The 13367-nt window shown below is 43.4% G+C and overlaps 1 pseudogene; it reads right to left on the bottom strand.

The window, feature by feature from the left end:
• Positions 1-694: 694 nt before the first annotated feature.
• On the bottom strand, positions 695-4948 carry LOC119336173 (annotated as a pseudogene).
• Between the last annotated feature and the right edge of the window lie 8419 nt (positions 4949-13367).

Here is a 13367-nt window from a genome sequence, read left to right as displayed (position 1 = left end):
GGGTCGGGCGGTGGCGGCGCTCCGGTGTCGTTTCCTTCCTGAAAGCGCCGCCTTGGAGCGCATGGTTCGTCATATGTGGCTTCATCTCATTGCATTGGCGTGTTCACGGCGGCGGACCCTGGTGGCTATTGTAGTGCTAGGGGAGGTGTTGCTGCGTTCAACATCTTTGTATCCTTCTTTGGGTGTGTGCGTGTGTTTTGGTGGCGTGCGTTTGTACCGTGTTATTGTGGATTGTGCTTTATATATAAAGCAGGGCGAAAGCCTTTTTCGGTAATCTGAGAACGAAGCTTCAGCCCCGCCGACTTCTCAATTCTCATCTCCCTGCCCTGTCCACACCGCCCTTACATGTACTCCTTCCTCATGGGATCAGCATTCCATACCAGAGACGATGGTGATGACGACGGCCTTGGAAGATCTATTCATCAATTCGTCCTGCTGTATGTAAAGTTAATTAGAAGGCTAGAATTTAATGATTGAAATTTAGTTCAAGCAAGCAATTACCCATGGAAAAGTTGTAGCCGCTCCTTCAGACTGGACGGCTAGCTGCCACATCCTACTCATTGCTTTGCTCATGTTAAGCGGTAGCACAATTTAACAAATTGTCCATTTCTGGATTATGCTTATGATCGATAAGGGCATATATAATTTCTGAGTAATGAGTGTCCAGATAGGCGTACATGCATGGCTGATGAAGTAAAACAATACAAATTTGGTGTGTTTTAGAGGAGAGACCCGATGGTCCAGCTTTTACTCAAACCTTTACAAGGTCATTGAAGACCCTCTGCAACAGCAGCAGACTGATCACCAGCCAAAATTTACAGCAGCAGACTGATCAACATCAGCAGATAAAATGAAAACCACCAGCCAAACCTAAGCTAGGCCGGCGAAAATGAAAAGGAGTTTCTCATCCCACACAACACCAAAGGAACACTGAACACGGCTATCAGCCAGATGCTCCTCTGTCTGTCAGGCTGCATTCCAGGATTCAATCACTTTCAACTCCGCGGTAATCTTCTCCACGACATGCTTCGTCCCCTGGGGTGCGTGACCGGCTTCTGGCACTGCAACACGAAGGACACAGCACAGTAAGTAGTACTATGTAACAGCGAGTAGAGAGAACTCAAAGGGATTTTAATCTGAGACGCAGCCCCTAGCTAGGCAGAAATCCACAAACTCATCTCTGTTCTGGGGCGACGTGCAAAGCCTCCATACATCCCGACAGAGACAACAGCCAAACGAACGTCGACATAAAATGTGCCTATAATCAATGCACCCCAAAGCATTGCATGCTGTGATCCCAGCCAATTACGAATAGCTACCCGTGACTTCTTTTTATAAGCCAGTCGTGTAATGTCATTTATAAACTGAAGTCAGGTACGTACACACACCAAATGTGAGCTGTGAACCCAGTTTACATACATCTTACAGACACACAAGGCCAGATCCAACCAAATAAACTAAGAACTTATAGAACATAAGCCAGCCAGCACAGTTCGATAGATAACACAACCAAACATATATAGGGTTCTTAAACTTCATGCTTTTTGTAGTTCAGGACGGAGAAATAAAAACACATGTTCCATTGCCAAACAACACTTCGAACAAAATGGCACGTAAGTAAGGATTGTGCATCTTTCAGAGAGCATGCTTACTCCCAATCCTAGATGAACAAAATGTTGTTGTCCTGTCAGATACTCCCTCCATCCCAAAATAAGTGTCTCAACTTTGTACTAACTTTCCGTCCCTAAATAAATGTCTTAACTTTGTACTAAGGTTGAGACACTTATTTCAGAATGGAGGGAGTAGAATGTAAAACTTTCCTACTGTGTTTACTCATTACTCTTAGGCACGATTTGTCATGCCAGGTTTCTTATAAGATGGTTGTAATTTCAAATCTTTAGCAGAAATCAACACGGCCGGAGAGCACAAATCAGCTGGCAAATCTAGTAATGTGCATGTGGACGGGGATGAGCTGGTAGCTGCTGCTTACCTGCGGATTTGAATGTGTAGGGTTGATTCTACAGCACAAGCTCGCCTTCTCGGTCATTCACGGTGACCACTGCTGCAGGCCCCTCTTCTTCTTCCAGATCCTCCGGTCCTACACCTTTGAAACAAAAGAAAAAAATGAGCATTAATTTGCATTCTTGGGCCTGAAAGAATTAAGCTAGCTAATTATGTCAAAGTCTATAGAAGCCTAGCTGTGTGAGAGATTAGACTTACTCCCAAGGATTTGAATGTCGACCTCTGGCCTCACTTTAATCACTCTTAGTTCCAAGTAGGAGAGGACAGGAAACAACGATGAGTTGATCCATCTGGGCAATGTCGAGGTACAACAATTAAACTCAAATGTGTGGAGGTGTGGAGGGGACACCCAGCCGTCCCAGCTGACATCGAGCCTTGCAGCCCCCCAATTTTAGACTACACAATTTCTTCAGATTGCCAAGGGACACCAACAAAGATTCACACACTCTCTCATCTTCTTCTGCCTCCCACAAAATGCGAAGCACCCTCAGCTCCACCAGCTTCCCTAGCTCTTTCTCAATCTCATCAGTACCACGCACCTTAACAGACTTGAGCTCTTCTATGGACACCAAGTTTCCTAGCCCATCTGGCAATCTCATATCTGGATAAACATATAGGCACATCAAATGTCCTAACCGAACAACACTTGATGGCACCTCCATTGATCCAAACGTTCTCAAGTCCAGTGTTTGCAAAAATTGTAGCTTTCCAATTTCCATGGGGAGAACATCAACATATGTACCTTGTAGCCCTAGGTACCTCAGATGTAATAATAATTTCCCAACACATCTAAGATCAATGTGGTGGCCACTTTCCCTAAGGTCGCACCGTTGTAAATGCAATACACGCAGAAGTTGAAAGCTGGAAAGAGTCTGAATCATATCAATATCAGTTCTAAACAGAGTAACTGACCTCAACTTTGACATACTTGTGGCATTGACCCAAGGTGTGTTGGGTTTGACATTTTATTCTGAAAGGATAACCTGCGAACCATGCTATCCGAATTCATTTTGCCTTTCTTAGTATCATCCAATATAATAACGAAGTTTTCTTCACTTGATAGAGAACATATGAGATCAAGTACCATATCATGTACACGACAAGATATCGGCCTACCTTCATCATCATGATATGCTGGCTGAATCAAGTTCCTATTTAATAGCTCACTGAAGAATCTCTCTCCAAGCTCAAATAGTCTAATTCCTTGGTCTTCACCTTGGATAAAGCCTTCAGCAATCCACCTCCATATCAATCGGTCTCTATTTATCAAATAATCTTCAGGGAATATACTAAGATATAATAAACAGGTCTTTAAATGAGAAGGTAAATCGTAATAACTAAAGGATAGTATTCTCTGCATATCCTTCACAGTACGACCTTCTGCAAGTCCACGACCAATAGAACCAAGTATGTTGTCCCATTGATCCTTTGACTTTATCTGTTCACCATTGCCTGCCAAAAGGCTAGCTATAGTAATGATGGCTAGTGGCACGCCACCACATTTCTTCAGAATTTCTTCTGATACTTGCTCCAATTCAGCGGGACATCCACTTCCTTCAGGGAATATTCTTTTGTAGAAGAGCCTTCTGGAGTTATGACTATCAAGAGATTTCATCTTATGAATAATATCACCACTAGATACGCGACATGCTTCAGAGACACTAGTTATGCGGGTTGTCATTATTACTCGACTACCGAGATCATTTTTAAAGAAACCACACTTGATAATTTCCCATGCATCTTCACCCCATATGTCATCAATCACAATTAAGTACCTGTGTGATATTTTTAGGACGTTAGTTCATGTGTCAATGAAGAGTACATAACCAGGTTTTTTATTTCTTAATTCTATTAATAGCGAGTATATCTTAGCAAAGATGGGGTGGGGCTATAGCCTTGGAATTTACATCAATGAATACATACCTTTTATCATGAAGAAACCCTGTCAGCTCATCGATGAGTTGATCATTGTCCCTAACAGCTTCATTGATGTTCGCAAACTTAATTTTTTCAAGTCCATGTAACATCTTCTTGAAAATATTTGTTATGTCGGGATTCCGAGACACCGAAACAAACACTCTACAATCGAACTGTGGTTTGATCTTGTTGTATATTGCTCTAGCAAGGGTTGTCTTTCCCAATCCACCAAATCCAACAATAGACAACGTCTTGAGTTGCTGCCTGGACATCTCATCCCCATCAAATAGCTTTCTGGTCAGCTCATCCCGTGTGCCCTCGATGCCCACGAGTTCGGTGACATCTGTGTACACAGCCTTGAGACGAGGATCAATGGCATTCCCCACACCATCTGCACGCGTCTCGAGCACGTACCTTTGATGGAGCTCACCGAGCTCCTTGGCGAGGTCCTGAGCATCTTGGATGGTGTCAGAGATTTGATGAAGAGCCTTGCCTTTGCTGAACAGGTTCTTGGTCTGCTTGAAAAACTTCTTGACTTTGTTCCTCATGTTGTTGGGGCCAAGGTTGCCATGACTGCCATCGTAGACGCGGACCATGTAGACATCCACGGCGTCTTCCATGTTGTAGGAGAGCTCCCGGACCTTTCCTGCCCAGATCCGGACCTGCGGGTCGAGCTCATCTGGCGGCACGCTTCCCACTTTGTGGAGGAAGACGTACATCATCTCCAACTCCGTTCGGAGGGACTTGACGCGCTTGGTCACCCGGTCGCCCAGGGTGAATTCAGCCGCGAGCAGTTCGCCGAGCTTGCGCTCATCGCCCCCGCTGCAACCTCCATTGCGCTGCTCGAACCGGATGGGCGTTGGCAGCTCTCTCTGGCTGATTTTCTATAGTGGCTAGTCTCCGGTGTGTTTGTTCCCGGATCTCAGTTGTGCCGCTAACTTGGGAGTTGCGACGTCGTAGTAACGTGAAGCGAGGCAAGGGTGAGGAGAGGTGTGTCGGTAGGTAGCAGGGGTCGTGTTGTTTGGGGTGAATTATGAGGGGGTGAGGTAGTAGAGTTTTAGTCTGGGTGCGTGGACCCGTGAGCTGCTTATAATTACATGATCTCGTTTAACTATGGGCAAGGGAAACTTAGACCATAATTCATGATTATTTGTTTCGTTTAACTATGGACTTCATCTTTCATATAGAATTAATCACCCACGAGTGCTACATTTTATCTCAAGAACTTGTACACGGGCACTTCAATGGCATTCCTCGTTAACAACAAAAAATGCATTTGTGAGCTAGAATATCAACAGAGAATATGTACGTCAGAAGACCAAAGCTAAGAGTTGCATGTTGCATTGATCGTACATCAAGCTATTACCTATAGGATCGCGTCAGGATCAATCAAAACAATATTCACAAAAAATGATCAATCAATCTTATATTTACTAATTGGAGGCACCTTTAAAGCCTTCTCATTAATCCACGTCTTCAAAATTAATTACACCGTTGGATTAAATAATTAACGCCTGAGATAGAAAGAGAATTTACATAACACGATGTGTCCAAAATATGTCTCCTGACACGTACGATGTTGCTACGAATACGTGATTTTAGTCCAAGGTGATAAGTTTATTTAAGGAAGAGGTCCAACGTGAACCTAAAAAAAAGTCCAACGTGATACAACAAAGTGTACAGCTCATGCACGTACGTGACCGTGTCCATGCATAAAGGCATGTGTACAAAAATAATACAAAGGCCCATACAAAAAATAAGGGCAACATGTAAGGCCATTTTTTTAGCATAGTACAATCAAACTCACTCACATACACTAGCATATACTCACCCATCTATGAATGTACAAAAACGCACACCCTAACCCTATGAGAACATCCGATAAACTGAGTCGGCATATCATCTTGAGATTGACAAAGTCACCACAGACGCCTTCGTTGTCGACGGCAACGTCTGCTTCCACTGTACAGACATCTCCGGAAGGTCCGAAATAAAATCAGGAAAGTGCAAGCATGAATGTCATGTCTAGGACATGAATTCTGGTGGGCCGTGGATACCACTGTCCTCCTAACTATCCAACCACAGATTGGTTGTACGGTCATTTAAACATGGTTTCAAACAAAATATATATAAGGGTGTCCTCCTGTAACAGCAAACATGGTCAGTTCACCAACCAGATATTGCATCGTCGGGATCTTTTATGTGCATATAGAAACAAAAAATGGACACATAGAAAGTGGTAGTGGTTTGATCATATAACAAAACACTTCAAATTTTTTGAAGGATTCTTTTCGTGGTTTAAGGAATTTAATCTTTAAGTTCTGATTTGACAGGAGATTCTTTCAATCTTCTCAGTTTCCATGCCCAGTCATGATGGACGATGTTCTAAAGGACGTACGTCGATGGTTCACCAATGGAGAGCAACTCAAACTCTGCCGGTTGCGTTCCCCATTCATGTTTGTCGATGGATATACTGCTTTGTCTGATGAGCATGCGATTCATGAATTGGAGGATTCTTTAGAGGCGCAGATTGCTAAGATGTATTTGCATATATATTATGTCCGTCTATGCATGTATTTTTTGTGATTATAATAAAGAAAAATTAGTCATTAAAACATATGTAAATTCATATACGTTACTATTGTAAAATAAACTGGATGTATCCCATGTGACTCATAAAAGAAATTGTTTAAGAAATAGTTGGTCGAGGCAAGAACTTCTTATCTTAATAATCTATGGTATAATGAGAATATACAACAATCTATTCTTTAATATGTATAATATTTGCTATGATATCACACATGTTTATAGAAACCCGTGGATTGATCTGTCCATTATTGTGTATATAGAAACATACTCTATAATTCTACGGCGCTTCCATGGCCAAACAGAAGATGTTTATATTTTTTACATAGGGTAAGAAAGGAAGATATATGCTAAGATAATCGAAGCAATGTACCTTCGCCCGACCCTATGTCCAACCAAGGTACACATGCATGTGTTATTATAATAGTCTATATTACAATATTCATGTTATTGGATGCAAACAATCTAATCACAAAATAGTTGAGCCAACGTTAGCGTCGTTACACCCTATGTCCAACCAAGGTACACATGCATATGTCATAATAATGATCTACATAACATATTCACATTATTGTTTGTCAGTTTGAATTTTCAAAAAAAAATTATATTAAATATTAACTTCGCTAGACCGTGCAGGTCCACGGATTGACGACTAGTTTAACAACAATCAGATTAGCAAGTAATTGAGATAGCCCACCAGGGGACACACATCACATGGACCGAGCTGTGCCTCCCTGGAGAAACTCATCCAAGGGAGGTAAGGCCTCGACATCATCAGTGACATTAGTACAACCGTGTCAGCCAGCAACATTCGGTGCGGGGCAGCCTGCTCGTGGAGGTGTCGAGTGCTGATTGCAGTGGCTGCCGCTCGTCATGTCTGCTACAACTCAATAAACGAAGGCGATGATTTTTTTCTGACTTTCAGGCAAAATAAAACACCTGCCATCTTACCACATGAGTTGAGATTTACACTATGTTCATCAGTGGCATTAGTACGGCCGTGGCAGTCGGCAACACACTTTGCCGAGCCAGCCTGCTCGCGGATGTGTCGAGTGCTGATTTCAGTGGCTGCCGCTCGTCATGTCTGGTACAACTCAATAAACAAGGGCGATGATTTCTTTCCAACATTCAAGCTAAATACTGATCACGTGATCACGTTGGTTGAGATTTACGCTATGTTTTCATCAGTGGCCCTAGTATGATGGTGTCAGTCAGCAACACATGGTGCTCCGCCAGCCTGCTTGCGGATGTGTCGAGTGCTGATTGCACTGGCTGCAGCTCGTCATGTCTGGTACAATTCAATAAGTGAAGGTGGTGATTTTTCATGACATCCAAGCAAAATAAAACACCTGCCGTCTGATCACGTCGGTTGATATTTACTATGTTCATTAGTGCCATTAGTACGACAGTGTCAGTCAGCAACACACGGTGTCGGGCCAACCTGCTCGCGCATGTATCAAGTGTCCGGTACAACTCGATAAATGAGGGTGATTATTTCTTTCCTACTTTCAAGCAAAATAAACACCTGCCATCTGATCACGGTTGTTCAGATTTACACTATGTTCATCAGTGGCCTTAGTACGATCGTATCAGTCAGTAACACACACGGTGCGGGTCCAACCTTCTAGCGGACGTGTCGAGTGTTGATTGCGGTGGTTGCCGCTCATCATATCTGGTGCATCTCAGTAAATGAAGGCGATGATTTCTTTCTGACTTTCAACCAAAATAAAACACTTGCCATGTCAGTAAACGAGGGCGACGAACCCTTTTCTTACACGAGAAATGAAACACTTCCCGTCTGAGCATGTCTATCATAGGAAGGAATAACGTCATAATTGTCTTTGAAACCCTAACTTACTACTTTATTGAGATACTTTTTCTCTTTGGCAAATTTGTAACTTTAGATTTCTTGCACTACTTCCTTGTTGTTTGATCATTCTCTTAGTAGATGTTCTTGGTCAGATTGATTGTGCTCCCATTTCTCGTAACCCGCTCCATGGGCGACTATCTCAGCCTGCTCCATGTTCTTCTTTCCTTGTTAAAAAAAGGGTTTCTCTAAAAAAAAAAAGGAAGAGTTTGTATCTTAATTTTCAGCATTGCTAGATAGTCACTACCTTTCATCTGGGATTGTTGCCCGCCCCACTAACAAAATCTAGTGTGTTCCTGCAAATATTGGCGACATGTTATCTTCCTGGGTCTTTCTATAGTACTACCTTCATCTCAAAAATAAGACATTTTTGTGTGTGTCACCCTAGTCATACATGGATCTGTGACCTCCGACGTTGCATCGGGGATTAATCAAACATCTTTTCAGAACAGGGATCATTAATCAAACTAAACACAAATAATTTACACACTAATTGCGATAGCCTACCAGGGGCACACAGCTAATCTTGGCGACACGGGCGGCGACCCGATCTCACCGGCTCCGTCGCCTGCTCCTTCACCTGACCGCCGCCGGAGTTCACGGCCAGGCGAAGCCTGCGCGGTGGCGGTGGCGGCGGGGCCGGGCCTTTCTCCCTCCTTGTTCTGGTGGCCTAAAGGTGATTGGAAACTCCACATGCGGGCTGCTGGCAACGGCAATCATATCTCCAGACCATGGGGTTGCATCATCTCCATGTCGATTGTGTGATCCTGATGGCTGGCATCATCTCCATGTCCATTGTGTGATCCTAGTGGCTGGCCATCTCCATGTCCCAGTGCGTGCTCTAGAAGATGCCTTCCAGCCGTTCCTGGACTCGTACAGGGAGATCTCCGTTGTTTCCGTTCCTGATCCGCTGCTTGAGCGCCACGCCACCAAGCTATATGCCTGCTGGTGACGGGCTACTCCGGTTGGCGGCGGCTTGCGAGCACAAAGGCAAAAATATCGACCGTGTGAAGAAATGCGGTTATGAAGCGGATCGGCATGGCCGTTTGAAGGCTATGTTTTGCCAGATCTGGCTTCTCCATCTCGGTCGGCTGTGACGGCAACGGTGATCACACCGGTTTGTAGCGGCCACAAGATCTTCATGAGAGTTCCTCTCTCTTGATCCAGTTGGTTGTTACCGACGGTGTTTTGCAATCTACATATAACAACCCGACGCAGAAGGTATGGTTGTGCAATGGAGGCGGTTGGTATTCTAGCCCAACGCTTTAGCTGTTAGGATCATGGAAAAGTGATGGCCACAATACATGATGGGCTTCGACGAGCTCCGGGGTGAAAACCTAGTCTGACCCAAGTTCGTTATAGCTGGCAATGGCAATGTTTCTGGGTCGTTACCTTGTTGAAGGCATTGCTCGAATATGCTCAGGCTAGTACTTCAGATGAAAACCTAGAATCTGGCCTTTGATGGTTGGATCCGGTGACGGCGCCGCTTTAGTGTCGCTCCTTTCTTGAAGGCGTTGTCTTTGAAGAATCTCGTTGTCCTTCGGTGTCATGACATGGTTGGTGCGGATATGGTTATAGTTGTAGTTTGTCGATCGCAGATTTGATAGTCTCAGGGTGTTTCTTTTATCTCTTTTACCTCGCTTAGGCATAGCTTTGGTCTTATACGACTTGGCTATTTGCCAGCGTTTTTTTTTGTGTGTGTATTGGTGTTGGCTGTGTGCATGTTAGCTATGATGAGGCCGGGTGTATGTTCATTGTGTTTGTATTCTCTTGATGCTTCATTTTTTAGTCAATAAAATTCACCCTTTCTCGAAAAAAAGTCACATGGGCCAAGCTGAGCATCCATAAAGAAACACATACATGGGGGAGTAGGGCAATGCCTTAGTACGGTTGTGGCAGCAACACGCGGCGTAGGCCCTTTGAGCATCTCTATCAGTCTTGTGCATCATGTCCAGTGCAACTCGAGTTGTGAGGGCGATGGCCCCTTTCAGTCTTGCACGAGATATAAAAGACATGCCATTTGAGCATCTCTATTCCGGGAAGATATAACGTCAACATTATCTTTAGTACCCTTATTTATCATTTTGTTGAAATACTTCTTTTCTTTGTAGCACATTTGCAACTTCAGATTGCTTGCACTACTTGCTTGTTATTTGACCGTTGTGTTAATAGATATTCATTGTTAGATTGATTGCCATCCCATTTCTCCTCCTCTCGACTATCTGTGTGTTGCCCTTGACACACGTTGTCCGCTCCATGTTCACCTTTCCTTACTAAATGAAGAGTTTCTCTCAAAATAAATGCTAAAACAAGAGACAACATCTTAATTTTGGTTGTTTCTAGTCAGATTCGTTCACTACCTTTCACCCTGGGATTGTCGTTGGCCGCCCTACACAAACAAATTCTATGGTGTTTTTGTAAATGTTGTGGTGGGTTGTCTACCTGGGTCTTTCTAGCATGTGTTTTTGTGTGTGTCTTGTTTCATTTGATTATTAATGGACGTGCGGTAGTTTTTAAAGAATGTAATTGCATATCACCACACGATCTTACATGGAGTTGTGACATCATTGCGTCCGGAACAATCAAACCTTTTTTTCTGCACTGAGATCAAACTAAACACATACACTTTACACAGGGTAGCCCACCTCGGGAAACACATCACGTGGGCTCCGTGAAGAAACACATCCAACAGGGATTATGTGCAACGTCTTAGTACGGTCGTGGTAGCAAGATGTGGCGTGGGCCCGGCCTGTTCATGGACATGTCGAGCCGTTATCGGAGTGTCTGGTGTTCAGCACGTCCGGTTCAATGCTGTGCCAGGAAACACATGTCATCTGAGCATATCTATCCTAGGAAAACATAATGTCAATACGATTTTCAGAATCTTAATTTCTCATTTTGTTGAGATACTTTTTTTGTATGTGGCACATTCCCAACTTCAGATTTCTTGCACTACTTGTTTTTTTTTTTTGCTTGCACTACCTGATTGTTATTTGATGTGTTAATAGGCATTCATAATCAGATCGATTGTGCTCTCATATGGTGTCGCCCGCCCACCCCATGTACAACTATCTCAGTGTGTTGGTGAGGGACGAGGAGATGCGGGTGGGAACATGCATATAGATGGCCATCAAGGACACCCACGCGAACCAGACCATCCTCATGGTGTGGTGCGTGAGCTCCAACTTCCACAACCTTCACGCCGGCATGGACTCATGGCACGTATGCGCGCGTAGGTTTTCCTACCTGTGTGAAAGCGTTTCCTTTTATCCGCATGGCCTCAAGAGCCTGTGATGCCAAACTCCATGCCGGACCGACTCATCTCAGCTGTTGACCCTGCCTAGGACTTGTAGAGTTAGCATCTAATTTGTGTTCTTGTAGTAGCACTAGTCATTTGTTGCATGAAACTAAATTACTCCCTCTGATCTATATTAATCGTCCATACTTAGTACAATTAATACGGATCGGACGGAGTACCGATATTTAGAAACAAACTTTAGTGATTACTTAAAAGCAATTTTCAGGCAGATGTAAACAAATCATAGTGGCAACAGAATTTGGAGCCTGCGGAAGCAAGCTTTTACTGGTTTGAAATGAGTAAATTGCACAGAACAATCACAATTGTGGCATCATTTGTAGAAAAGTTGGTTTTGCAAAAATGAAAAGGTTGCAATTTACACTGCGTGCAAAGTTATATTTTCTGCACTGAAACTGACAGGTCGAGCCTGCTTTATGGTGTGGACGCGGGAAAAAAAATGTTCCCAAGGAATTAGCAGTCGTAAACAGGGGTGGAGATGGTCCTGCTGTGTAGCCGTACGTGGATATTCTCTCAGAAATGGTGGTGGCAAGCGAGCGAACTATTGATGTCCATCGTCAAAAGCAGTAGCCACTCGACTTGGGTTCCCTTTCGCTCTCCGGATATATTATACCAATGCAACGACATGCAATGTGGCATGTAATAGTAGAAACGAACATCCCCAAAAACCTAACAGAACGAAAAATACGGGGCTTTTAAGATCTAGAGGGCGGAAAATGAAAAAAAAAATTCAAACTTACTAGTGGCGCATCATTTGCTAGGTGCGCCACTAGTAACAGAAAAAAAAATTGGATTTTTTTTTCAAAATATGATACGTAATATGACCGGAAAGTTTGAAATATTTTTTCAAAATTTCATCACACTCATGAACATGAATAAAGTCCTAGACATCAACAAGGTTTAATAGGGTTGATATGATAGATATCTCAACAAGTGCATGTGAAGTGAGCTGGTGCTGGAGCTGGATAGAACTACGAAGTTAAGCGTGCTCAGGTTTGAATAGTGTGAGAATGGGTGACCTTTCGGGAAGTTTGACCACAGAGTGCGATTTGACTTGAGATTAAGCATATTGACCCGAGATTAAGCCATATTGACCCGAGATTAAGAAAAATTTGAAAAAAAGTTGGGAAAAAAATTTGAAAAAAAATTCTAAAAAAAATTTGAAAAAAAATTGTTAGTAATGGCGCACTTCTATGTGGTACGCCATTACTAAGCCAGATAGTAATGGCGCATCAGATGATAATAGTGGCGCACCTGTAGTGCGCCATTAATGGCCAAAACAGGTGCACCACTAATTAGCCTTTTCCTAGTAGTGTCGTTAAAACCCTCTCTAGTGAGCCATCCCAGTTCAAATTTGAACTAATGGCAATTCACACTTGGCGCAGCCTGACCGAAATCGGTAAGCAATGGAGCGTGATCCGATAAGGCCTCGATTCTTTCTAGTGCCCGTACCGAAGCTAGGGGATATTTAAATTCCCAGTCGGTGGTAACTAGTACCCGGTCAAGTTTTTCAAAGGTTGGGTTTGCTCTGTTATTAGCCCAGGTATATTGGCGACCAGATATACTGTGTTCCCGCAAATCGAGATTGTCAATAACACCATTAAAAAGAAACGATCATCTAGTATCAAACTGGTCATTGTTTTTCTCCTGCTGATATTG

Source organism: Triticum dicoccoides, chromosome 7B, assembly GCF_002162155.2.
Source record: "Triticum dicoccoides isolate Atlit2015 ecotype Zavitan chromosome 7B, WEW_v2.0, whole genome shotgun sequence".
Taxonomy (NCBI): domain Eukaryota; kingdom Viridiplantae; phylum Streptophyta; class Magnoliopsida; order Poales; family Poaceae; genus Triticum; species Triticum dicoccoides.
This window is presented reverse-complemented; position numbering and strand designations above follow the sequence as displayed.